Source organism: Falco rusticolus, chromosome 7, assembly GCF_015220075.1.
Source record: "Falco rusticolus isolate bFalRus1 chromosome 7, bFalRus1.pri, whole genome shotgun sequence".
Classification (NCBI taxonomy): domain Eukaryota; kingdom Metazoa; phylum Chordata; class Aves; order Falconiformes; family Falconidae; genus Falco; species Falco rusticolus.
Window position 1 is genome coordinate 70,543,055 of NC_051193.1, and position 23,874 is coordinate 70,566,928.

The following is a 23,874-nucleotide window of genomic DNA, read 5'->3' on the forward strand; positions in this document are numbered from 1 at the left end:
TAGCTGGGTCTGTGTTGCTCTGTAATTAACCCCAGTGCAGGGGAGACATCTTGGAGCTTGGAGGAGGACAAGGGATGGTGTATGGACAGGTAGGTCAGGATGTGGTCCCTTCCTTCCTGTAGGTAATCACAGGACCACCACTGAAAGGAAGGAGTGCTAAAAGCTTTCTCAAGAGGTTGCAAGACCCTTTACCTCATCCTAAGGCACTATCAACTATGCCTAAACCATTTTGGACAGGATTTATCTAACCTGTTCGTAAGAGTCTTCACTGCAGTTTTCCCAGCTGTTTTGGGGTGGAACTGTTGTTGGTTTTGCATGGCTGATGTAGTATGGCAGCGGCCTTGTCTTCGATTGATAACGGATTTCTGGCATCTCCCGGACTTTTGTTTCCCTGGACATTGTGGTTTGAGTGCATGGTTCATAGACCTTGCTGGTGCAGTAGTAGCAAGAGCTCAGCCAAAGGCTAGCCTCCAAAGCTTCTCTGCTTTTTTTTCCCTGGGGGAAAGAATGGAGCTAGCCTATAGCTTTAGCTGATGCATGTACTTTCCCGTGCTTGCTGCCTGTGTGGGCTTTGGCTGTTGGCACGTGGAAACAGCACACTGGCAGATAATTATTTGCTGCCAGGCAACACTGCAGAACTCTTGTGTGGCCCTGCTTTGCTGGAGACACCTGCCTTCAACCCTTCTCCAGCCCTCCTCACAGTTTGCCTGTTTCTTAGTGGCTGGGAAACAGCCTGGCTTTTTCGCCTTGCACGTTTTAGGGAATTTGAGCCCCAAAATACACGTGTTTGCTGTTTGTTGTGTGTATGCCAAGATTAACAAAAAAAGGCAGAAACTGTAATCATGGGACTTTCGAAAAACAAAATCAGTCTTTTCTGCGCGGAGCTGTGCTGAGCCCGCTTAAGGCGAGGTGTGTTGGCTCCTACAGTGTTGTGGAAGCTCATACTGGAATAGCTGGGACTCCACAGTAAAGGCTTTTATTGACTTAAATATTAAATTAATTTTCCTGATACAGCGGCTGCTTGTGACGCATCATTTTAATACTCTGTTTATTTTAGTCTGTACCTACACTTCCAGCTTTCAAAATGTTTCTTGCATCTGTGCTCAAAAACATGTTAATGTGTTGTAGAAACCAGGAGAGTTGAAGCTGTAAATATTAGGTGGAAGCATGAAAGATGAGAACTAGAAAATGAGGTTGCAGTTGTGGAATACTCAGGATTTCTTGTGTTCATTATGTTGGTCAGCAGCATTGTAATTTTCAATATTTTATTTCAGAGGTATTGAAAGTTGCATTGCTGATAGTATGCTTTCCTTTTTAGTCAGCCTGTGCCAAGGCTTATAGTAGTTCACTATCACAGTGGAAAAATCTCTGCTTGAGCTCAGAAGTACTTTAACCCTGGCTGGGTGGTCGTGGGTGAGGTTCCCCGTCTTGGCTGAGGGAACAACCAGTCATCTGTCTTCCTATTAACACAGACTAATCTAAGCTTGAGTGCCTTAAATTGCTTCATCCTTCTATGTATCCAAACTGTCATTTTTGAATTACGTTTAAATGCATAAATGCCAAATGTATTTCTTATGTAACCTCTACAGCATTTGAGAAAAAGATGCCTTTTTGAGAAAAAAACCCTGTATTCCTAACCTGACAGCTTTCTTAAAAGTGACAATAGACTTCTGTGGCCAAGTATGAGTGAGAGCTGTTGTCTGGGAAAATATATCCAAGTACACTTCTGCTCTTGTCCCCTGCCCCACCTACTGCTGTGTGCTGAGAGTAAGTCAAAGCAGCAGATGGGGATCTTACGGGTGTGTGAATTACTTTGGTGTAGTGACTAAATTTCTTAATGCCAGAGCTCTTGCTGTCCATGTTTACTTTCAGCTCTCTGCTTTACATGAACAGCTTTCTGTTTAAGTATCGTTCTCATACAACTGTTACAGGCAGTAGCTCCATGCTAGGGAAGACCGCCTTGTGGTAAAATTCTTAGAGATGTCTGGTTTAATGAACAACTAAAAATTACAGGTTATCTAAGCAGACGGGCTAGTATGGCAGTGCAGTAGGTTTGGCAGAATGACTCTGACATGCCAGGCAGGGCTTAGGTCAGGATTAGAGTCCTTGGTACCAGTCAGGGACTGGTGGCCATCCCTGCACCAAGGCGCTTCCAGGCAAAGTATAGGAAAGGTGGCAACAGATGGGTAGAGTAGGTGGAAGTTCAGGGGGAGAACGAAGCGATACTAGTCAACATGACAGACAGAGATATCTCCATGCCAGCAGCCTGATTTGCATGTAGCACTGCAACAACAACAACAAGTCCCAGTAGCACCTTCCTGCCCGACTTCTCATCTACTGGTGCAGTTTAGACGTATCAGCTGATACGATAACGCTGCATCACTGTGCTTTCTGTCACCAAGTAAAACACCACCTGAAAATATATTACATCAACATTGTTACCTTTTAGCGTTCAAACTTGTAATCACACCAAAAAGTGTTGGTAGTTTGACAAGTTATATTTTCCTGTAAAGTCTATGTTGATTGGCAGTAATTACACTGTCCTCCTTTAATCCTTTATTAACTGAGTCTTATATCAGCTTTTTCATTATTTTGTCTGGAATCAATGTCAGGCTGACAAGACTGACATATCTCATCCTATTTCAACCTTTTAAAATACTGGTATAACACTAGCATATTTCTCAGTCATCCACATTCCCCTTTTATTTCAAGACTCATCAAAAAGCCTGGGAGTTGGTTCAGCAGCTCTTCTGTAAGGTTCTCGGTGTGGGGGCTGGAAGCTGCCCTCCGGGCTCTCCATGGTGAACTGCTGGAAGTGGTGGGGTTGTGGTCTCCAAGGAAACATCCATGCAGTGAAAACTAGTTGAAGTAGCTGTTTGCTAAAGTGATGATGAAAGCGGTAAATACCTTTTGGCTTCTTGCTCGATAGGACTGGCCGATTGCATACAGCAATACAAGTGGAATACGGCATCTTGGGGCAGTTTCAAACTTCTAGGCTCTTGGGTTCTCTGCCATTTGCATCTTTTTTTTTTTCCTTTTTCCCTGTGCTTGCCAGGAGATACCAAAGAGTTGTTCTGTAGGATGAAGTTACACCTTTTGTAACGGAAGTTACTACTTCTACAAAGTTGGGCATTGTTAACATGCCTGGCTCTGGAGGCAATGAACACACAGCTCAGTGTTGTGTTTACCACCTCCTATGGTTGGGGGGGGAGGTTTGTGTTCTACTTTAATATTTCTCCCACTGTTTTGTGTGTGGATTTTTTTGTTTATTTGGTAAGTTTGCTTGTTTATTACTTACGGGTTGGTTTGCGGATATTTTTTTTTTAAATAAAATTCTCTTTGTCCTAAGTCACGTTGTGAGCAGGACACTGCTAAGTAGTTTGAGGGCCAAGTCATGGATATTTTTATTGGCATCTGGCAGTAGGCAGATGTACACTTTAACATCTTTTTAAAAATCAGTAAGTACATTTTTTTAAAAAAATTCCACTTCATTGCCACTGAAGTGCCTGTGACCTCTTGTTCGCCTATGTGAACTTTTCCTTTAGGCTTTATAGTAATTGACTACTTCAGGATGGACAGAGACATGATGGTATGGTGGAACAAAGGCGGCTTTAGTTTCAGTTCAGTGGAAGCTCAGAGGAAGAAGAAAATCAGCGTTTGCCAAGGAACTTTGCGGGAGGCTTTAAAAATTGACACAGATGCCAGTTTGTTGACACTCCTGCTACCCAGCAGCAGACCTGCATGTGAAATGTTACTGGCTGATGACAGTTACGTAGCTTTGTGAGATGCTTCCGTCTCACCTGGCTTTGTTTTAATGGGCATCGGTTCAGTTATGTGCATCACAGCAAACAAAATATTTTTCCTTGCATGAACACAGATCATGTTTGTCTGTTCTGGCTTTGCCACCAGACTTTTTCCTGTTGAAATGCAATCCAACACAGTTGCTTCAAGTCTTCCATCTCACGGGGAGATCCAGACTCAGCATGACTTAAGGGCTGAGTGGTACAACACTCTACATGTACAGTTTTTGAGTGATTTTGTTGCTATTTCAGGGTAATAGATTCAGATCAGAGACTGAATGCTTACATGGGTTCAAAGAATGAGCTTGACATTAGAGATTTTTCCATAGCCCACGCCTATTCAGAATATGTTCTGCCACAAGAGTAATGATGGTGCAGCTTTGGATATCCCTGCTGGGGTTGCCCAACAAAGCTGTCTGTGGCCTTGCTGCATTGGCATAGGGCTGAGGCTGTAGGTGATGCTAAGAATCAGTTGGTAGCCTGCCTTTAATTGGGATCTAGGACTTCAAAGTGTAATGTTCAGCTGCTGTTTTCCCAAAATCACGTAAGCTATCCCATTCTTCAAAGCTTGGCTCCTTGGGAGAATTCTAGGTTGCGTATCTTCCAGTGAATTTCCGTGCTTCAGGCAGAAACTGCTAATGCACAATTGTTAGAGCATTTGAAGTTTCTTCAGGATGAAAAATCAGTTAAGACGGTGGATAAATGCTGGTCCTTCTGTGACATGAAGATTTGTTTGTATATGATAGTTCTCCTAATCAGAATTAGGGCAGTTAGCTCTCAGTGGTCCAAATTTCGAACGAGACCCGCTAGCTGAAGTGCCTCCTGGTGCACCTTCCCGATCTGTTGATCACTCTAGCTGTGTTTAGGGCTAATGTTCAAACACAAGTGAGTGGCTCTAACCTAAAGCCAGTCAAAATGGATGTTGACGAGCCTGATGCATCCAACTGATAGAGTATTGGTTGCTGCTGCATCTAGAATTAGCCCAGTAACCTTTCACTTCTGCTCTAATAATGAAAGTGATAATGATAAGAGGCTGCTTTGTTGCCTTGGAAACCACATTGCAGGCAGATTCTCCAGTTCCTCTGGCGTTGCAGGTGTGATTGCCTCCTGTGCCCCAAGTCGTCTTGACCTAATCCTCTTCTGTTGGGTACACTGTCAGTGAGCTGTGAATTCTGTTCTGAGATGCTCCCATCCTTCAGATGTTCTCATGGTGATGTGCAGCTGTACAGAGCAGGACTAAGATGGCTTGAGAGCTCCAGAAGGCCAGCAAAAGTTGATAGGAAAACACATCTCTGTTGTCTCTCATGTACCCTTGTTTTTCTTACTATTGGTATATATGTATTCTCTGGCAAGGCTTTCTGAGAACTGAGTGTTAGTTTTGAGTGTGTACCTTCAGCTGTCCATCGCTGGCTTTTTGCTGTTAGCTTGCCTCTGCTTTTTCATCGAAGGCAACTACGTGAGTTTGGATTAGTATCCTGATCTAATCCTGCTTTTCACAATAGACAGACCTGGAGGAACATAGCCGTGAGGGTTTCTGTACAGTGTGTTTCTGTTATAAATCTGTGGGTACTGCTTAATATGGAAATATGTGAGTCTTTGAGTAACCTCATTCTCTGTGGTCTTTCTGTGATCTATGTCGGTGGACACCAGATGACGTAAGAGGCTTAAAATATGCCTCAGGTGCTTCTGCAGCTTGAGAGCTATAGATATCTGTCACCTTCATCACAGACTTCAGAACTGTTTATAATTTCTGTGTAAGTGCAGCCTTTCGTGCAAAAATATAAGGAAGAAAAGAGGCAGTAGTGTTGAGCTGCAAAGGCACAAACTCATTACAGTCGGGACTGGAAAGTGCCTTTATGGAACTGACGAAGAGGTATCCTCAGAGCTGTTGGTTTCCTCAACATGGTGCTTAAGCTTCTGAAGACAGTAGGATTTTGGAAGCATGGAGAAGACTTTAATTGTGTGACATCATCTAATTTAAGTGTTCACTTACAAAATTGCTTTATGTGTTCTAATAACACACTTGCAGTCTGTGAGCTTTCATGAAGGTTAGCTGCTGGACCTCAGCTCTCATCTGCCTTCGCCCCCTCTCCAGCTGCTTCTCTCCTAGAGCAGCTTTCAGCTAGGAAGGTTTTTAATGTTTTTTATGTTGCTGCTTGATCATAGTGGATTGTCTCATAAATAGAATCTCCTGAAAGTTTGGTGGTGTAGATGGATTTGATGAAGGCAGAATAAATAGAGTTAACTTCATCTTAGATCCATTGTTGACTTCTGCTTCAATAGATTCTATAGCTGTTGCTACAGGGTTATACCACTTCATGGCTCTGGTCAGAAAGTGAACTTCTTGGCAAACGTTCTTCAAATGAAATACCACTCCCAGAAAGTAGAAATCAGTTTATTATTGCTTAAAAAACCCACAAGCCTAGAAACCAGCTGGCAATACATAACTTCTTTGTGGCTACACGAGGATTGGATAGCTGATCTGCAGATGCTGCGTTCTCCCTACCAGGTCTCTCTTTATAGTACATCAGTCATTTTTCACTGTATTGCAAGACACCAGTGAGTTTGTTTTTTCCGGCTCTGTGCTTTAATTGGCAGTCCAGCTGCCCCTTTTCTTGGCACAATGGAGGCTGATAGGTATCTGATGTCGTTAGCATTTGAATTACCTACAGGCCATCTCTTCTGAAATAGGAGTCCTGTGCAAGGACCCCACAAAAAATCCTAAGCTGGGGGGATCAGTTTTGGTGCAGATAGCATTTAGTCTGAGCTCAAGTGGGTTTGGTTCTCCTGAAAGCGGATGGTAGGTGGTGTTGAGAGAAAGCCATTAACATGTATTTATGTGATGGAAAAGATTGTATGTTTTATTTGCAGTTAGCCTTTCCCTCCCATCCCAAATATCAAATTCTGCAGTGAGAATCGTTGCAGTTACTCATGCACATTTTGATGTTCGCTCCTGCTGTACACTGTTGCATACAAAAAGCATAGACAGGTAGAAAACATCAAGAGTACTTTGTGTGCTGGAATGGAAGAACGTTAATCTGGCTGGCTGCTTATAGTGCCCTGCTTGCTCTATGCCTCTGTTCACTTCTTCCATTTAGCAGAACAGGTGCTCTGTGGGCACAAGCACTTCTCTGTTGCCGGCTACGGACAGATGCAGCTTGAAGTCTTCGGTTGGGACGTTAAGCGTGCTAAGCGCTGGAGGTGGAAGGGCAGAGGGAATGAACATGCATCAGAACCCTTGCGAGATGATATCCCCTATTTGATTCTAGAGATTAGAGTACTCTCGAGGTTTGAGTGACTCAAAAACCAGTTTAATTTCAAAGATAAATTTTAATATTTTGTGTATCAATTTTTTTATACGGAAGGAGCTGCCTCTTCACACCTGAGAGCTGGAGATGGTCCAAAAGACTCTTGAGTACTGCACGATAAAAAATGAACTTGAGTCACATTAGTGCTATTAGCACTTTAAAGCCCGCTTTTGCTCAGTCCTTGTTGTTGCTGTCTCCTTTATGCTTTTGCAGCTCAAGCCGTAGTTCATCTCAATCTGCTAAATCTGGGGAATGTGTTAATTGAGAGGGATGTGAGTCAACTGGAAATAAGAATCCACAGCTATATGCACTGTGGGGGGTATTTACGCTGTAATTTTGGGGGATTTGCCTGGGGAGGCTAAGCTTCCTGTATAGTCAGCAGAGAAAAAGAAGCTTCTGCTCTGATTCATCACCTGAAGTGAGCTGAACTTAGGTGCTCTGAATCTTCTGTGGAGCTGCCAGTATGTTTATCACTCATTGTATAGGGAGCTTTGGAAGAGTACCTTTCTGCTGTAAATACCTTAGATGCCTAAAATTAGGCAGGTTATGTCCTGTCCTGACAGCTGAGCGCAGAAGGGGTGATGCCTAGAAGAGGAGCCTGAGCAGAAGGGATGAAATGAAAGCTGCAAAGGTGGTATAAAAACTAAGAAAGCAAGAACTCTGAGAGAAGGAAAAGCAACAGCTATTTGGTTTGTACGGAGGGTGTTCTTTCATGTGTGCTTTGCTTCCAGAAGTAAACACTACTTGGCAGAGGCTGTGCCAAGGCAGCATAGAGCTTTACTGTTCATCAGTGGTGCTGACTTGCTTTATTTTCTACATTTATCCTCTGAAAAGGTAGAGCTGCTCTCCACCTCTCCCCCTCCCAGCACACAAACTCTACCACTGTCTGCAGCAGGTAATTAAGTGTTTTTAGGAGGGGCTGTACCCTTACGCTTTCCCTGTTTCTGTAGCTTTGTTTTCTAGGTTTTATTGAGATTTTCTTAAAAAACTTATTCTGGACTGCAAGTATAAATGGATATTTTGAGACTAATCAGACAGTGTGTGCTTAACTCGCTGCTCAAGATAAATGAGCTCTGTGTGATAGGGATTTTGTTTTTCTTGTTTCAGTCTGTGCAGTCTGAAGCTGGTACTGCCACCATCATTCAGTGTGCAGCGCTATTGCAAATTTAATTCTGCTAACCAGGAGTAAGGAACTTGGTTTCACAGTGTGAGTGAGCGTGCCTGCTGCAGGAGCCCTTTCTCGGACTACATCGGTCTCAGATACTCAACAATAAGACTCACATGACTTCCTCCAGTGTTAAGCTTCTCAATGTTTATGCTATGTTGTGCAGTGCTGTGATCTCTCTGTTAATTTCTTCCCCTTCCTACTCTGTCCCTTCTTGCTGTGTTATGCATTGATGTGATGGACTGTGGACCTGTCAACAACCTGTATGTAGCAGAGCAGGCAAGAAGCTCCAGTACTTGAGCAGAAGCTGTGCTAGATGTGATACAAAGACTTGTTGTAGGCGTACTCCTTGTTGCTACTCAGTGCTGTGTCTTTTCTCTATTTCATACTCAAAGCAAGGCTGCAGGACTCAGCAGGCAGGGTTTTGAGAGGTTATTATGAGAATCAAAACGTAATGCCTTGATTTCCTACATGCAAGATGGTGATGCCGCAGGTTTGTTGATGCAGCAGAGCTTTTGGCAGCCGTTTTGCTACTCCCGGGTGCATTTAAAATATTGTTTCTTGTGCCTCACAAACATGTTAGCTAAGCAAATGCATGAGTACTGTAATCCAGTTTTATTTATAAGTGAATTAGCCTTATGCCTTGTAACTCAATGTTTTCTGGATCTTTTATCATGCCCTTGCTCTTTTGGTTTCATGACTCAGAATGGTTAAAAGGGGCCCACTTTGAGCATGTGCAGATAAATAAAGAAGTACCTACAGGACAGCATTGTGGGAAAAGCTCTTCAGGAAAGCAGACTTTGGCCTGTTCAGGGATCTGCTTGGGGCCAATACATACTATTTCACATCTTCATTCATCAGCTGGGTGATGTACCCTCAGCAAAACTGGGAGGAGTAGGTGATGAACCAGAAAGTTGTGCTGCTGTTCAGAAGGACTTTCAGAGGCTGGGTAATGGGCCAATGAATCTCATGAAGTTCAGTGAAGAAAAATGCCAAGTCCTGCACCTGGGGAGGGGTGACCCTGTCCACCAGTACAGGCTATGGTCCTACTGGCTGGAAGCAACTTTGCAGAAAAGGACCTGGGGGTCCTGGTGGGCAACAAGTTGAACATGAGCCAGCAAATGTGCCCCTGCAGAAAAGGTCAGCGGTGTACTGGGTTGAATTAGGAAGAGCGTTGCCAGCAGATTAAGGGAGGTGCCTCTTCAGCCCTGGTAAGGCCACATTTGGAATGCTTTGTCCAGTTCTGGATCCGCAGCGCAGGAAAGGCATGGACGTACTGGAGTGAGTGCAGCAAAGGGCCACAAGGTTGAGTAAGGGCTTGGAGACTCTGACTTGAGGGGGGAGCGTGCTGAGAGAGCTGGAACCGTTCAGCCTGGAGAAGAGAGAACTCAGGGGTGGATCATGTCAGTGCGTTTAAAGAACGGAGGGAATGAAGACGAGAGATCCAGGCTCTTCTCAGTGGTGCCTAGGGAAAGGACAAAAGGGGGTGAACACAAACTGAAATTGCATTTGAACTGAAGATATATTTTTTATTGGTGTTTTTTTTTTTTTATTGTGAGAGTGGTCAAAGGCTGGAAAAGGTTGCCCAGGGAGGTTGTGGAGTCTTTTATATTTGGATACATCCAGATTTGACTGGAGGTAGTCCCTGGTAGCTTGCTGTAGTTCACTTGGCTCTGAGCAGGGGGGTGGACTAGGGTGTCTCCCGACGTCCTTTGCACCCACAGTCTTCAGTGATTCTCTGAATTGTATGAGTGCACTGGAGCACTGACATGATGTTTGGGTTTAGTGTAGGTGAAAATGGAGTTTGTAGTTGAAGCTGTGTTAAAGGCTGTATTTCAGCAGTAGGGACACTGCTTCTGGTTGCAAGTAGTGGTGTTATCTGTTGTAAAACCTTGTGATGGCTGTTACTGCAGAGGACTTGTGGCTCTTTCAAGGTTTGTCTGAGAGAGCGGATGTTACTGGAGAATGCTTTGTTCCTAGCTTTCCATGAGGATGCTTATTTTGTGCAAAGAGTCTCATTTCCAGTTCCTTTTCGGTAAGCTAAACCGAAAACTGAAAACCCCTCAATCACCTACTTGTGTAGCTTAAGTGTCCATAGAAAGCGTTGGTGTGGATCAGCGGCTGTGCGTTATGAGCATAATTTACAGTTTTGTTTGGAAGTGAGATTAGCATGAGCGTAACTTTTCTGATGAGAGTGAGTGCAGACCGCTTTGTTTTGCAGGATATGCTTGATGAGGTCTGAGGTGTCAGGGGATTTTTGGCTAGTATCTGGAAATGTGACTGCACTGAGATTAGCAGTAGTTGGAAAGATCTGCATTTCCTCAAGCGTGCCAGACGCTGTGACTGGCTGCATTTCAGGAGTTGTGGAGATGTTTGCGCTACGCTGTCCTTGGTTATGCTGCCCCATGAGAGAAGTTTGTTAGAGAAATGTTTATGACTTTGTCCTCCACATGAGAAAGTCCTGTTAAAGGGTTAAGAGGTCCCAAACACAGAGCCTTGAAGTGCTAATTGCACTTTTACCATCATGTTTCCCCCCAAAGAGATGATGGTGGAGCTGCAGGGTGATTGGTACCAGCCCCTCTACATAGCCTACTGTATGCATTTGTGCATCTGTATGTTCAAATGGGAACAGAGTGGTACTCAAAGCTTTGAATTAAGCCGAAACAATAGGGAAAATTTTGACAGTTAAAAGAAGCAGTTTTATGGGATGACTCTGGACCAGAGGCAAGAGTTTCAAACAAGCCAACAGTTAAGTACTCTTAAAAGCCTGGAGTTCAGTGTTGCCAGTCCATTGCTGTTGGCCTTTCAAAGAACCAGGTGTTTGGAGTCTGGGGTTAATCCGCTTCTGTCTGTAGGCAGTAAAATATGGAGTGTGACGGTGGCAACCTCCAGGGTTTATTTGGAGGGCAGATCTTCCTGCAGTCACTTCATTCCCAGTGATGACGCAAGCAACGGTGTGTTGTGGGTAGGGGAATATTCTTCCAGCCCAGAGTGAGCTTACATACCTTGGGACAAGTAATTTGCGGTTTGTGAAGGCTTGTTTTGGGCAGAGTAGTGACTCTGAATATGCCTTTGGGGAGTCACACGTGAACTAAGGGAGTGTGAATTTCTGTCATGATGGCATAGCTTTAAGACTCTGTACAGGCAGGCAGTACCAGGGAGTATGAAACTGTTGTTATCTTTGTATATGATCTCATTAATGCCATTCCAGCTGGTGCGCAAGTCCATGTGTGACTCTTGTGCCCACACTTCAGAAGGGCTTAAAGTAGCTGAGGAAGAATCAGCTGAGGAAGACTTGAGCTGTAGTATGATATAAGCTTAATGTACTTAGCTAATCAAAGTAGTAGTAGGTAGTCATAGTTGCTTCATTGGTCTAGATGTATCTCTGTGGGTGAAAAATTTCTGATAGAGCAGCCTTTAATTCAGTAGACAAAAGGCATGGAAGGGTGCACAAGCTGATGTCAGACCCATTTAGACTGGAAACAAATGGCAGATACTTCAGTGGTGGTGTTAGGGGTTGGTTGTTTTTTTTTTTTATTTCCTGAAATCGTGCTGCATAAAGTTCACCACTTAAGGTAGCTAATTGCTGAAACAGGTGGTTTTTTTCTACTATAAAGAGCATTTAAATGAGCAACATTGTTGCCTGAGCTCAAGGGGATGTTTATGAGCATAGTACAAGTTCCACAGTTCCTCGTAGATGTGCAGGAGTCTTGATGTCTTCAGTGGTCCCACAGGAGAGGTCCCGCTAGCCGTTTGCATCATGTCACAAGTTGCGGTCTGTTCCAGTGTCACGTGATGGAAGTGAGCACTGAAACTGAGAGAGCTTGTATATCATATTTGCCGACGCAGACTGTCCCAATAAGCCTTTTTTTGTGCTGGTGGCTAGGAAGCTAAAGCTGGCTTCGAGATTTAGAAAGGCATTGGAGAGAGATGATGATGATGTTCTTAAAAGTGAAGGGTACAGGCTGATGCCTTTTGTGTGCATTGTTAAAGCGATGAATTTCTAGATATCATTATATCAGAAGGGGTAAGGCTTTGCAGAAGTGCTCATCTCTTTGTGGGCGGTGAGGGCCCCTTGGGGACCTGTCTCTTTGTGGGTGGTAAAGCTCACTTAGCCATAAAAGTATTTTCCCACAGCTTGCTGCCTCCTTTTTAAAAGGGGGGGGGGGGGGGGGGGGGGAAATAATTAAGAAGTTACCCACGCTCCAGAGCGTGGAGAGGAGGCAGGGACCCATGTGATCTGCCACGCGGAGGGGTGGGAATTCTTAGCGGCCTGCCGTGTTTGGCTGTCATGTTTGAAGAGAATAGTCGTAATTTTTGCTTATGTGTTTTACATGGGGGAGAACCTAACACCACCACAAAGCAAACCCTGAGCCAGACTTGCTACACCCCATATAGAATATCTTCGTTAATGCTTTTATAGCCACCCTGGCATCAAGATGGAGGAAGCTCTTGCTGTGGCAGCATAGTTGTATGTTGTATAAGGCACCTAGTAAGGATGCTGCATACTGATCCCCAGCTCCCATTCCCAGGTAAATAGGATTGTACCATTGGATCCTTCTGCTTGCTGCCCTGGAGGGGTTTTTTTCTGTAACTGAGCATTAATGTATCAATCTGTTACGTATACAAACTGAAAGTTGTTGCTAGCTATTAGACTCTGCAGTAATAGTTTTCCCTCCACGGAGTGTCGTTACCTCAGCTTGCTGTGTTGGTTTTGTGCTGCTGGCATTCCTTGATTATGGGGGAAGATGTATGGGGAGGTACTGTAAGGTTAGTCGCGACACTCTTTTGGAGTTACACTTTCGACTTGTGGATTTGCTCATCCCACATGGGTTCACTTTACCTCTGTGTTTTACCTTAACGTGAGCCACACTGAGAAATTGTCCCCTTTTTTCTGGAGGCTGGAGAAGTTTTGGGACATGCCCTTGGCAAGAGCAGAGCCTAGGGGAATAAGTTTAAGCTGTGGACTTTTCCCAGAATATAAAAGCTGCATTTGTCCATGGCTTTGGGGTGTTGAACATGTGGAAGATGGTAAGTGTCCTGCATGAGACAGAGAAAATCTTAAAGAAAACCAAGCAGAGGATCCAAAGGATATTTGTGCAATAACAAACAGGCCCTAGTCAGGATGAGAGCACTGTATAAACCCATACCAGCTTTTTATCTCGTTGCCTGAGAACTTAATCAAAAGTAAATGCAGACAGCAGGAGGTTTTGTACACTAGCAAGTATAAACAGGAACCAAAGGTGGAGGTACACTTCAAATATGTCTTAATGTTTTCTTAAAATTCATATACCACCACCTCTGGAGTGGGGCAGAAGAGGGGACAGTCTCCAGTGCCTGCAGGAGCTCAGCGAGTTGGTTTTGAACTACGCAGGAGCTGCAAGGCAGTGCTACAAAAGGAAGCTGTGTTTTGCTTTCTGGAGCGGTAGGTTGACACACTGTCCTGCTGAGCTCGGTGTGGGCTGGAATCCAGCACCCTGGCATGCAGGACTTACCATGCCTCCGAGAGCTCAGAATCAGCGGGAGCTGTGAGCCAGCCTCTACAAATGTGATTGCTGTGGGCGCTCAAGTCCTGCTGAGTTCCCTGGTAGCCTGCCTTCTGAGTCCAGCTCTTGCTGATCTGAGAACCAGGTTCACCTCTCTCTTTCTCTTGCTTCGATCGCTGCCTGAAACTGCATACAATTTCAGCTGTATCAAGCTGCTTCAACCCACGTGTTTTTGCAGCAGTGGGTTGGAGGGAGTACATAGGTGTGGCTTATGACCCATTAGATAATGAGATCAGTGTGGAAGTAGTTGTGGTGATGTTCATAATGGCTTGGTTGACTCCTTTAGCATCATTGGGGGTGGTGAGAGTGGAAGTGGTGGAAGTCATTCACAGAAGGCAAGGGAGGAGTAATCCAGGAATCCCAAATGTTACCACCTTTGCTAAGTAACAGATAATGGTGGTTAAACTACTAGTCCTGAGCTTTGACCAGTAATGGGGTCACTAGAAGTAGAGCAGCTTTAGTAGTATTTGAGAGATGGAAGGTAGGCTGGAGAGGATCCTGATTGGACTTGGCTGAAAAAGAAAAATGACTGCCAGGAATTCACGTGGTGCAGTTTGAGAGCTGGAGATGAGAGGAACATGGGGGTGAGTGCGTTTCCCCTTCTCACCCTAGACATCCAAACAGTGATCCAGAGTCTCTGAGGAATTTAGAGGTGGAAGGGGTTAATGCATATTTGTGGCGTGAGAGGAAGGAGAAGAACATACGAATGTGTATGGTCAAATGGCAAGGGACAGAAATGGGCACGGAGTAGGGAGACGGGGATAAAACCATGGAGGCAGGTGGAGTGTTCAGAAGGGCTGGGAAGATGCTTCTGTATGTGATGGGAGGAATTGCGGGAGGGGAGGGGAAGGTTGAAAGGATGGAGGAAGTAATGTCACTTTGTAATTTTCTTATAAGCAGCTGCGATCCTGCACAGAGAGAAAATGGAGGCTGGAGGAGGGGAGAGTTTGAGGAATGAGTCAAAGGTGGTGACGAGGCAGCTGGAGTTGCAGGCGTGGGTTTCAGTTAAGCTGGAGAAACACTTCGTCTTCTTTCAAACAATTGTTCTTATTAGCATTCCTGGAGTGGGCATGCATGCACCCATCCATGTGATGTCTCCTGGTGTGCTGTACATACAAGTTGTTTGAGCATCTGTCTTTTGGTTCATGATAGACCAACCCAGCGGGATCTCTCAGTCTTCCCTGAAGTGCCGTAAGTAGTAGAAATAGAAAAGTTGTGTAGTGGGGGGAATCGGCCTGGTGACAGTTTTCATTAGTCTGGCGATAGGTGAAGGAATGGGAACTGGTATCAGCGGTGGACCAGGCTCAATATCTAGTGGGGAGCATGGCTGGAGGAAGGGGGCAAACACCCAGCACACATGTATGCATTCATGTATGCATTCATGTATGCATTCATGTATGCATTCATGTATGCATTCATGTATGCATTCATGTATGCATTCATGTATGCATTCATGTATGCATTCATGTATGCATTCATGTATGCATTCATGTATGCATTCATGTATGCATTCATGTATGCATTCATGTATGCATTCATGTATGCATTCATGTATGCATTCATGTATGCATTCATGTATGCATTCATGTATGCATTCATGTATGCATTCATGTATGCATTCATGTATGCATTCATGTATGCATTCATGTATGCATTCATGTATGCATTCATGTATGCATTCATGTATGCATTCATGTATGCATTCATGTATGCATTCATGTATGCATTCATGTATGCATTCATGTATGCATTCATGTATGCATTCATGTATGCATTCATGTATGCATTCATGTATGCATTCATGTATGCATTCATGTATGCATTCATGTATGCATTCATGTATGCATTCATGTATGCATTCATGTATGCATACATGAATGCATTCATGTATGCATTCATGTATGCATTCATGTATGCATTCATGTATGCATTCATGTATGCATTCATGTATGCATTCATGTATGCATTCATGTATGCATTCATGTATGCATTCATGTATGCATTCATGTATGCATTCATGTATGCATTCATGTATGCATTCATGTATGCATTCATGTATGCATTCATGTATGCATTCATGTATGCACCCCTGTTATGAGGACACTGAAAAGCATGAGGGGAATCCAAAGTGACTTTGACAGAGTGGAAGGGAAAGAAGACACAGGAAAGAGAGGGCTGAGAGCAGACAAATAACTAACTGTGCTTGTAGGGTGGGAATCATGGCAAGATGGCATGAAAGAGAAAGGCTGATGGTAAATGCTGGAAGTTGTGGTGGGGTGGGAGTCAGTAACAAAGTTTAGAGAAAGAGCTTATAGGCCCCATGGAAAGAACAGATTTGTAAGGATTTTAAAAGGAGAGAAAGCATGTCTCTAAGGATTTGATTGGGTTCTCTACGTGGAAGGCACACAAGGGGTGTGAGGGAAGTGTGTTTCTATCTTTTCCTGGCCCAGCTTGGCCACTGAGGTTCTGTAGAAGACCCTTCGTTCGCTCGGTACATGCCTGTCTGTTGACACAGGGAACAATGAAAGCAAAATTTCTCAGCTTGCATAGAAACTAGCTATAACTGGCTATCGGTCTCCCCACTCCTGTGATTTTGGTGAGCTGCTGCCTATCTTCTGCTGTCCTCTGACTCGAGACCTAATAAAATTGTCCTTTGGGACTCTTAATTTTAACACTAAGACCTAGGACTAAGAGGCTGACTTGCAGTGCTCATCGTCTAGGCTGTACCACTGCTGATTCTTTGATCTGGTAGGAGCTGGACCTGTGGCTCTGCTGCTGTGAGGATGAGATCTCGGAGCCTCTCGCCACAGGTTGATTTTTTTTGTTTGTGACCCCTGCCTTCAGTAAAGCGTGGCCTGCTCCAAATCTCGATCATGTATAATCTCAGATCTTACCACAAACCAGTAAATTTTGATTGCCCTACTTTCATAGTCTGAGTTTCCCTCCACTCTGGCTTATAAATGCTGTGTGTGGAGTAAGCTGTGGTAGATATATTGTATAGCAGCTTCTTGGACAGGACTGCTTAGTATCCTCTGGAAGTATTAGGAGCTAATTCAAGCTGGATTAAGGTCAAGTCTGCCCTAAAAAGAAATAAAACCCATCTGAAGTGCGGCATAGGGCCTGCATGCTGAGTAGCTAGGATGTATTTCTTATCTTGAGCTTAGATCTTAGTTTTACTGTGTGTGGCTTTGAGTTTGACATTTAATATTCCTTAAAATAACGAGATGAAGTGTTAGTCTTTTTTCATCTTGTAGTCACTTCTGTAACTGTGGTGGATTGGACTTGTCTGGGTTGAGCTCAGCCGTGGCACTGATTTACAGAAGTCACCGCAAGGTGATGAGCTTGGCTGGACCCCTTGGTGGAGTCCTGCTGCCCTCTGGGAGCTCTGACGCTGTGTGGCTGCTCTGCACGTCGCACTGTTACACATTGTTACACAGTGGTCCGTCAGGGTGCAGACCAGCGTGCTTTGTCAGTCCTGCTCCGCGTACGCTGGGATCAGGGTCACCCCCTGAGCCTGAATCTCCACTCTGGCTCTATGCAGAGATCCCTGCAGATTTGCTGAGGTGCTGGAACCTGCTTTGAGCATTAAAGCTAGTAGTGATAAAGGATGAGTCTTGTTTCCATTGCTGTCATCTAGATCATGCAACCCACCCTCAAAAGCTCCTCCACAAGAGCGGAGTGCTTTGTTTGCTGTAGGTTTCTTTTACTTTGTTCTTTTCCAATTGGAGCAGCGTGGTCTCCCCATTGTGTTCTTCCAGCCTGGGCTTCCTCCTTTCCATCTCACCATGCTTTAAATTTAAACTGCCTTCCCATTAGTTACACTATTGTTAGATTTTGTGTTTTCCCAGCTTGCTCATTTTCTGCTTTATTTGGTTGTCTCCCGGTTGACTGCTTTACCCAGAAAACGGTGAGCCCAGCTGCCTATGTCCCAGTTCTTGTCCTGCCTTCCCTTCTTTGGCTTTGTTAGTTTATTATATGGAGTTTATTTAAGTTGTCAGGACCTGCATTCTTATTAATGGAGGTGCATTTCCCTCTGAGTGTCTGACTTCATCTTAATCTCCCTAGACGAGTACAGATTCAGAACAGACAAGTATTTCCTCAACAGATCTGTTCAGCTCGCAGGGTATTATAACTACCGAAATATAATCAGCCACTGAGTGTGTTTAGCTTAGTGCTCTGTATTGTGGTGGCATCTCGGTCCATGTCCCTAAGCTGACGCAGCATTTTCATTTCAAGTTTCGATGCCCAGGGGTTGTGCTGTAATATAGCAGTCCTGAAATGTGTTTAAGGATAGTAAGAATATTTGCAAGTCTTCAATTCACTGCCAAGTACAAGGCTTTGAACGTGTTTCTGTGCTTGGAGCTTTTATTAATACTGCGTACTGCTATTTCCACAATGAAAAGTGGCTCCAGTGTGGAAGCTTGGTGTCGTACTGATACACAGTTAAATCTCAGGAATTCAAACCCTTCTATGGAACATACTGCTTCTTGGATTAGTGAAAGTTTGTATTATTGCAATGTGGTGGTTGATAAGGCATGTATGTGCTCTACGAAGATACTGCTGAGGTTTTTTTCCACTGCAGATGAGTGTTTTGGCATAAGACACGCACATTTAAAGTTGTGCTAAGCACACATTCTTGCAGTAAGAGCTGCAGAGGCGGTAGCAGGCATTTGGCTTGCTGATTTGTTTGGTTTAGGAGGATTTCATGTAGTTAAAATGCACACTCACAATGAAAAAGGCTCTTCTGTGTAAAAACAGTTTCACTCATTATTTTTGCATCTATTCTGTATCTATCTGTTGGCGTAGCTATATTGGTTGGATAGGAGTGCTGTTACAACACTATCTGAGCCTGTGCTCAGGAGAGGAATTACTCGCTGTGAACTGAAACTGTGGCCGTGCTAATTTATGAGCGATGGAGTTGATGATAAAGTGTAACCTGTGTGGAGATATGGGCTACAGTTGGCAAATGTCTTGGCAAACAATCCTTACAAGAAAATCTCAAGAAATTGCGGTAGCTCTGAATTATCTGAAACCACATGCAGCAGTTTTGGCAAGGCTGGATTAGTCTGATATTACCTCAGTGTCTGCATTAGGCGAGGGGACTGCAGCAGACCTAGTAGGCAGTGTGGGTGGTGTGATGGCTGTGGAGGACCCCAAGCATCCGCCCAGGTGTAAGGACGTTCTGGTAGGCAGTGACGGCCATCCTGTGAAGGCAGGTTTTGTTGCTGCTGTGGAAACATTCCTCTGAGTCCAGACACTCTCTGCTAGACCAGAAAGTTAACTTCTTTAGTGACTGTTGGAGGCAAAAGTGACTCAATAGCATAACAATTTGGTTTCTCAGTTCCTGGCGGAGGCACTGCTAATGGAAGGGCCGGCTATGGACGCAGCAGTGGGACCTTGCAAAGTTTTTCTTTGGTAAGAGAGCTGGCGCCGGGATGCAGGCAGGCAAATGACCCTTGAGTCAGGCCTTTAGCTTTTTTGCTTTGACATAACGCAGCAATATTTAAGGACTCTACCCACTCCGAGTCACGTCGCACGAGCTCAGATGGGCTCTTGTGCTGGGAGGGTCATTTAAGCGGGAGGGGGGAGGTCTGGGAAGGCAAGTCCCTGTTCCCGGTAGAGCTACTTGGGGGAGTTTGTCCATGCGTTCTTCAGAAATGCGGCCAAGTGAGATGGGAACTCTGGAGACTGGAGAGCTGAGTCCGGTGCCTGCTCACAGCTGCCCGGTGGAAGGCTGCCCCCTTTGTCTGGTCCCTGCAAGGCTCTCCATCAGAGGCAATTAGGATTAGCAGGCACATTTCATGCTCTGAAAAGTCAGAAAGGGAAAGAAGAAGGAGTTTTACAAAAGGAAATGCCTGCCAGGCACAGATTTTGCTCTGTTTTTGTGCAGAGGATAAACACAGACATGAAGGTTAAAAAGCAGACTTCCAACAGCATTTAATGAAGGGCTTGGTAATGATGCAAGGGACTTGGTGATGGAGAGGGGAGGCATTGCGAGGGGCAGGGCTGGCACAGGGAGGAGCCCGAGCGACACAGCACAGATTAGCTGTTGAGACCTTCCTAGTTCACCTTCACAGGGATTTGTGAAACTTAAGCTGTGGTAGGAGAGATGTGGCGTTTTGATATGGAGAGTCACCTACTGTTTCTGGAAGCTTAGAAGGGAGGAGGGCTGTGAACATGTGGGTTCAAACACGGGTGAAGGAAGAGAATACTTGTTTCCTCAGAAACTGCAAAGTTCAGTGCTCTTCTGCTTTTTCATCTAGCACTGTGTCCTGGCCTCATTCGCTCCCCGCCCCCCCAGTTTAATTCTGAAAAATACTTTTCTCTTGCAGTGTCAGTTGTTTGGGAGCTGATTTCCAATGTATTCTCTCACTGATTTCTTTAGTAGATTGTTACCATCCTCCAGATGGAGAAATGACCGTAACCCAGATTATTTTTTCTCCTTCCACTGGCAAGGTAAAGTTATGTTTATTTCCCCAGTATTTTCCAATAAATAGGTTTCTGACTCCCATGCCAAGGCAGTAGCTGGTGGCTCTGATAGCTGATTCTGCAAGCTTTAGAGGATTTTACGGTGTATGGAATAACAGAAATTAGGAAGAAAGCATAAACCTATTTCTCCAAACCTTTGCTCACTGTTTTTTGTTAGGACTTCTTTCTGCATACAGAGAAGCTCATCTAAAAGGCTGAAAATATGCCGAAAATGTTGAAACAAACATTAGTTAAATAAAATGCAGATTGCAGATTGCAGATTGGAATGTATTTTTAGTGCTTGAATATTTTTCCCTAAAAGGCTATACTGTAGGAAACATGTTCTGCTGCTTGAATCATATGGTAGTATGAGGCATGCTTTTAACACATGCTGCTGTCACATGGAAATAAAGAAATGGTCTCAAAACAAGCATCAATGTCTGCAGAAACTTCCTTTAACAGCTCGAGCAGTTAGCTGATCAGAAGACTGCAGCCTTGACTGCCCTTACCAGCAAGGGGCCGAAATGAGAGAAGAGAAAGCTTGTATGCCCACCCACTTCTCAAACAACTTGTGAGTTGTTTCAGCCAACGGTAACAGCTGTTTCTTTCTGTTTCCATAACCTTTTCCTGTCAAGCTCTTTTAATGATACAGCATCTCCATTTGCAGGAAGATCTCTCTTGACTGTCTAGCTTGGTAACATCTATTTCCACCCATGTGCTTTGTGGAGCACCTCAATCTCTTTACACACCATTCTAGTAGTGTACCCGCTATCAGAATTACAGGAGTCTCACGGTGGTCCCCAAACAAATGGGGGTTTGCTGTTTAAAGTATGTGTGTATGTATGCGTGCTGTTACATAGTGTAAAGCAATTAATATAGTAGAGACCTCCCACGAGCTTATCACCCACTGCAGCTAAAAGCATCATAAATGACAAATGAAGAAACAAAACAGCTGAGCCTAAACAGTCCTGGTTCATACGGGTTTTCTTACAAAGAAGAAAATCACACTTACCGGCTTCATTTGAGTTGTACAAATCTAAGAGCACCACAAAGGCTTGCGGCTCTGCTTCTTTTGCAAGCAGGATTTGAGGCTCCAGTTCTCTGGTGACCTGTACTTTTAAGCTATGCAAACGAAGTATCCTCTGAAGCATAAGCTAAATAATTACATATTTAGGAGCAAGATAAAACTATTACTTTGTGTTCAGTTGCCAAAGTTGGGCTCTCACTTCTGTGATTGATCCCTTCTCCTTCCAGCAGTTGTTGAGCAGTATGTTGCTCTCCACTCATCCTGAAGGTGAGGCACGAGTAAGATGCTCTGGTATGCCCGTGGTTCAGATGATGTTTCTCTTTACCATGTTGGTTTTGGTGGTGGTTTTTTTGTTTGCTTTTGGTTGGTTGTTTTTTTTTTATGGCATGAGAGATTATGAATCTTACTAAGTAGTGTGCAAAAATTGTTTTAAATCCTGTCAGGCTTTTATTGTGGCAATGCTGTACTTCAGGTGGTGATTGGTAGTGATTTAGGAGGTAGAAAGAAGGAATTCCTTCCAATTTATTTGGTTTGATTTTTTTTTCCTGTTAGACAGTGCATGTATGGTACTGGATGGTTGCAGAAAGTTCTTGGCAAGTTGAAGGCTTAGACCACGTTCTGTCACTAGACAGTTGAGGTAGCTACAGCAAGGAAATGAAACTGCTTGTTGTTGCTTATCGGTCACGCCGAGTAGGATGAGGACTTCCTAAACAGTGATGTTTGCTTGCTCCAGTGTATATATGCAAAGGCTGTGATAAGGTACCTTATTTGACACTGGGAAGGGTACAGGGTTTTCCTCATCTGAGAGGTTCTATGCGAATATTGCTGGCTCAACTCTTGCTGGTTCTGGAAACTCACCATGCTGTTTCATACCCGATGTTCTAACTTCCATGTGTAGCAGGATGACGTAAGCAGGAGCATCTCTATGGGGTGAACAACAACAGAGAAGCGGGAATCTCTTTCTTAAGGAGAAAAATTATCAGCTTGCTTGGCGAAGTGCAAACAATTCGGATAAGAGAGGAATGCCTTTGAAAAGGACCTTAACCTCTTCTAGTTTCCCTGAGGGAAAACTGGACCCTACCATCAAAGACAAATGCTTTCCAGATGCATTTCTGCATTAATTATGGTATGATCAGACAAAGGAAGATGTCTAACGTCAGGAAGGTAAGATGTCAAGGAGCCATCATGACTGTACTGGAGATGGAGGCTTTGGGCATCTGTTCATTTATTTGTGTTTCTTGGAAATAAACTGATTTCCTTTTAAGTCTGACACTTGTGGCTGGCAAATTCCCTTTCCTATATGATGCTTGCATTGCTTACAATGTGAGTGAAGCCCTTGGGCACTTGACTGAGCTCCTATTAGGATGGTCATCTGCACGACCTGCAGCTGAGGCCTGCTCAAATTCCCATAGCCGATAGGACTGTGCAGCTAAGCATTGCCCCCTTTCAAAAGAAATTTTGCAATAGGAATGAGCACGAATGGGAATTTGCATTTTTTTTCTTATTTTGTACATCCAGGGTAAAGGAAAAATAATAGCCTTTTGAAGGGTTCAGCTTTCAGAGAGCACAGACCTCTTTGAGGCTTTCTGAGTTGACATCGACTCTTAAGATCCCTTCAGTGCTTAGCATACGCCAAACTACCCTTAGCAACATTTTGTGCATCCATTCATGAAAGTTGTTTTGCCTACTTCCTATTTACAGCTTGCTGGTACGTTGAAAACCAAGCAAAATAAATCCTTGAAAGTACCAGGTTGCTATGTATACTGTTCCTTCAGCATTAGCCCAGTTTTACATAGGTAGCTCGGCCGCTTCAGAGGCAGCGTCTTCGTGGTAGCCTGGAACAGAGATTTGCTGGGCCTTGTCAAATTCATATTTAGGATTTAATATATTTACTGTGATCAAAGGCAGTCCCAAATACCAGGCTGTCCTATAAAATACTTCAGGGTCGGAGATGTGGAGGAACCTGTTGCATCTCTCCTAGGCTTCAGAGATCAGTCATTGCATTCCAGCGGAATTCAGATTTCTTCAGAACTGGTTGAGAGACTCTGGTATGTTCTTGCAGCAAAGAACTTTATCCTCGGTTTGTCAAATAGACTTTTGTCCTGTGTTTCAGGCTTCCTGGAGCCTGGATTATAGTAAGTCAGGAACTAGTAAATGTAAAACTCGTCAGCTGTGAAAGATCCTTTCTGCATGTGTAGGATAACCTCAATATCATTAGCCACAGTTACAAACAGGCTCATAAAGAGGTAATTACTTTTCTAAGGTACTCATGCCTAAAGGCGCAAGTCCTAATCTAGGGGGAATTTTATACCAGGGCCTAATCACTTCTCAATTTGAGTCACAAATTAGCTCAGGGACTTCTCCACTTCTTCAAGCTTATCTGTAAGTGTCTTAATAAATTTTTCTCTTTACTATGAGGGGACCTGCCAGACACTAAAAACTTAAATAAAGGATCTAGACTAGAAAAAAAAGTTGAGCTCTGGTTTCTGTTGGATACATTGGAAAGAAATTCCCATGATACGTAGATGTTCCATGTTCTTGAAAGGTGTACCCCAGAGCC

The 23,874-nt window shown here is 44.1% G+C and overlaps 1 protein-coding gene across 1 annotated transcript in view; it reads left to right on the forward strand.

Moving 5' to 3' along the window:
• The window catches only part of AMBRA1 (autophagy and beclin 1 regulator 1), a 135,668-nt gene that overhangs the window by 55,823 nt on the left and 55,971 nt on the right, over positions 1–23,874 (forward strand).